The sequence below is a fragment of the Ornithorhynchus anatinus genome, chromosome X2 (assembly GCF_004115215.2).
Source record: "Ornithorhynchus anatinus isolate Pmale09 chromosome X2, mOrnAna1.pri.v4, whole genome shotgun sequence".
In the NCBI taxonomy this organism is placed as follows: domain Eukaryota; kingdom Metazoa; phylum Chordata; class Mammalia; order Monotremata; family Ornithorhynchidae; genus Ornithorhynchus; species Ornithorhynchus anatinus.
Window position 1 is genome coordinate 8,530,193 of NC_041750.1, and position 3,910 is coordinate 8,534,102.

Here is a 3,910-nt window from a genome sequence, read left to right on the forward strand (position 1 = left end):
GGCCCTGGGTCCTAATCCCGGCTCCTCCGCTTGCCCGCTGCGTGACCTTGGGCAAGTCGCTTAGCTTCTCCGTGCGACAGTTTCCTCAACTGCAGCGCTCAGAACGGCGCTCGACCTAGTAAGCGCTTAACAAGTACGGTTCAGAAAAAAAGGAATGGAAGTGGTTCGGAAGTCCGACCTTTCCCCTCTGTCCCTTTGGAAAGCAAAACCCCCTCCGCCTGTTTCCCGAACGTTTAGAACCGTAACGAGTCGCTTACGGAAAACTGGGATTGGGTCGAGGAGACCTTCAAAGTTTGGGAATTCTGTCAAGGAGTGACTCAAGTTAGCCCATCTGGCGGACGTCCGCCACAGGGTCTGGCCTGAAGCGGCAGTTAACCCGGAGACGTACCTGACGAGAGGTATACTCCGTTGAAGGAGAGAGAAAGAGAGCTGCCGAGAAGCAACATGGCTTAGGGGATAGAGGCCCGGCCCGCCGCTCAAAGGGACCTGGATTCTCATCCCCGCCCTGCCACTTGTCTGCTGTGTGACCTTGGGCAAATGGCTTCACCTCTCTGTGCCTCAGCTACCTCATCTGTAAGATGGGGATTAAGACCCGGAGTTCTACGTGGGACGGGGGCTGTGTCCAACCCGATTATCCTGTACCTAGTTCATTCGTTCGATCGTACTTTTTGAGCGCTCACTGTGTGCGGAGCACTGTACTCAGCGCCCGGGGGGGGGGGGGGGGACGACGACGGGCGACGACGATACAACGATAAAACGTATTCCCTGCCCACAACGACCTTACAGCCTGGGGGAGAAGGACCGATCCAGCAGTTAGTACAGTGACCGACACCTGGTAAGCGCTAAACAGATACCATAAAAAAACAAACGAACCCCCCAAACGAAACTGCTGATCAGTCAGTGCTAATCTTAGCACCCATCTGGGTGTCCGTGTCGCTCCGGTTTTTCTTCCACAGAGCCGCTCTACAGAGGTTTCGCCTCTTGCTTCTCGTCCGTCCCGTGCCCGCCCTATGCTCACGGTAACCCCGATCCTCCGGGTCCCATCCTTTAGGGATTATCGTTCGAAACGAGAATGGCGACGAGGTCCCGACCTCCTTGAATTCCTTCCCGTTCCCGAACGAGAATTCCTTAGGCCTTCGGCGGCCCGCGAGGGAGAGGAACCGCCTCCTCCCTCCCGGCGACGTTACGCTTGGCCCATCGCGGAGACGTGGTTATTGACTGCGCTCTTAAAAATCCCTCCCGAAAGAGAGCCTATAGATCCGGTGCCTATTAACCCACCCAACGAGGCAGGAACGTAAACAGGTCGTAAAACGTGGCATCTTTTCCGGGGAACGAAAACTTATTCACGAGGGAACTGGAATCCCGAGACACCGGGGCTTCCACCAGTGAGCTCGACGGTCGACGGCAGAGACCTAAAGTGGGGCCGCGTGTCAGGGTTTTGATGTTGAGTTCGGTAACGTTAAACCGCGAGGCGACCGAACCTTAGGCCCCCCCCCCCCCGCCCCCGTTAACAACTCACGTGCGGCGCGTTGTGGTTCTGAAGCTCGTTCTTAGTTGCTTGGCCTGGCTTCCGGAGAGCCAAGATCGAGGAGGAACACGCGCCGTCTGGTTGGGCTCTAGAGCTCCTTTCCGCCAGCGTGGTTTTCAGGCCGCCCGAGTTAAATCGAGCCAATTGGCCCGTCGTCTGTGGCCACGTCTCTCGTTTCGACCCTGGGGCTCGGTACGGTGTCTGGTAGGTAGTAAGCGCTTAACGAGAACCACGGTTAATAATGATAATCACGGTCTTCGCTAAGCGCCTACTAGGTGCCGGGCAAAGCGGGTTGGAGGCAGTCCCCGTCTCGCCCGGGGCTCACAGTCCCCATCCCCGTTTTCCAGATGAGGGAACCGAGGCCCAGAGAAGCGAAGCGGCTTGGCCCAGGCCTCCCAGCAGACAAGCGGCGGAGCTGGGATTAGAACCCATGACCTCCTGTCTCCCAGGCCCCGGGCTCTAGCCACTAGCCCGTGTCGCTTCTCACGGTGGGAGCTGGGAAGCAGCGTGGCTCAGCGGAAAGAGCCCGGGCTTCGGAGTCAGAGGTCATGGGTTCGACTCCCGGCTCTGCCGCTCGTCAGCTGCGTGACTGTGGGCGAGTCACTTCGCTCCTCCGGGCCTCGGTGACCTCATCTGTCAAACGGGGATTAACCGTGAGCCTCCCGTGGGACGACCTGATCCCCTTGTATCTCCCCCGGCGCTTGGAACGGTGCTCTGCGCTTAACAGATACCAATAGGATTATCATCATCACGGTAGACCGTAAGCTCCTCGTGGGCAGGGGTCGTGCCTACCGACTGAATTACCTCGTCCTCCCCCGCCGAGTGCTTAGTACAGTGCTCTGCACACAAGAAGCGCTCGGTAAATACCACCGAGCGATGGATAGAGGTTTGCCCCTCCCATCTCCCCCCCCCCCCCCCCCCCCCCCCCCACCAAGGGAGTGTGTAACTCACCTCTCAGAGTGTCCCGTCAGGCTATTTTTAGTCCTGGAACACCAGCGAGGGTGGCGACGAGGGTGGGGGGGGGAAGGGTGCTGACAAGATGGCCACGGGCGGACCCCCTCCGCGCCCTCCCACAGGCCACAGTGTGCCGTCCCTAGGGCTCGGGGCCGAACCCCAGGAAGTCTAATGTTTAACCTGTCCCCGATCTCCCGTCTCCCCCGCAGCCAGAAACCCCTGCCCGTAGCCAGGAAGTCGTCTACAGCCTGCGGCCGCGGAAGCCCCAGATGGAAAAATCATCACCGTCGGCAAAGAGGGGGGTAACTCGGGTATGGACTCGGGAGCCAGCCCCGGCCCGGATTCGACCTCACCGCCCGCGGCGAAGCGACGACGACGATAGTAATGAATTATGGTGTTAAGCGCTTACGGGAGGCCAGGCACCGTACTAAGCGGCGGGGTGCTTACAAGCGAATCGGGTCGGACGCCGGCCTTGTCCCGCATGGGGCTCCCAGTTTTAATCCCCATTTTCCAGATGAGGTAACCGAGGCCCAGAGAAGTGAAGCGACTTACCCAAGGCCACACAGCAGGCGAGTGGCGGAGCCAGAACTGTCCATTCGTTCATTCAGTGGTATTTATTGAGCGCTTACTATGTGCAGAGCAGTGCACTAAGCGCCTGGAATGCGCAGATCGGTAACAGATAGGGACGGTCCCTGCCCTTGGACGACGGGCTCACGGTCTAATCGGGGGGAGACGGACAGACAAGATCAACGGCGATAAATAGAATCGAGGGGAAGAACATCTCCTTAAAACCGTAGCAAATAAATAGCATCGGGGGGATGTACGTGGAATTGGAACCCATGACCCTCCGGGCAGCGCTGTCGCTACGATTCTAGAGCGTCCCCCCCACCCGTCGGAAACCAAGGGAGTCGGTAGGGTGACCGGAATTTAACAGATGGAACACGGGCATACTCCGCTCTACGCGGAGTGCTTTTCTTCTTTGTTCCTTTTGTGATTCAGGGCCGAAGGTCACAGGATTACCTAGCGAAGCGGGATAGCCGGGCTCTCCGGCTCCGAGGCGGCTCACGGAAAGAGTGCCATCATTAAAGATGAACAGACACGCACCCGTAATGCGCCGGGCACCGTACGCAGAAGAGAGGGAGACCCGGTCTCCGGAGGGAAGGGGCGAGGGCCGGAGAAGGAGAGAGATGAGGAAGAAAGGCTAGGTAAAAAAATCAACCACCTAAAAATGGAGACGGAAGCAGCGCGGCCCAGTGAAGAGAGCACGGGGCCGGGGGGCGGGAGGACCCGGGTTCGAATGCCGGCTTCGCCACTGCCCTGCGGTGTGACCCTGGGCGAGTCACTTCACTTCTCTGGGCCTCAGTTCCCTCATCTGGAAAATGGGGATTAAGCCCCACGTGGGGCAGGGACCGTGTCCAGCCCGCTCCG

At 59.0% G+C, this 3,910-nt stretch overlaps 1 long non-coding RNA gene across 1 annotated transcript; it reads right to left on the reverse strand.

Annotated features, from left to right (window-relative positions):
* Positions 1 to 739: 739 nt before the first annotated feature.
* Positions 740 to 2,885, reverse strand: LOC114807309. Its single transcript, XR_003755355.1, has 3 exons — positions 2,480 to 2,885; positions 1,520 to 1,746; positions 740 to 1,412 (listed from the first exon to the last, which is right to left on the reverse strand). It is a non-coding gene; the product is annotated as an uncharacterized LOC114807309 (long non-coding RNA).
* Positions 2,886 to 3,910: the final 1,025 nt, after the last annotated feature.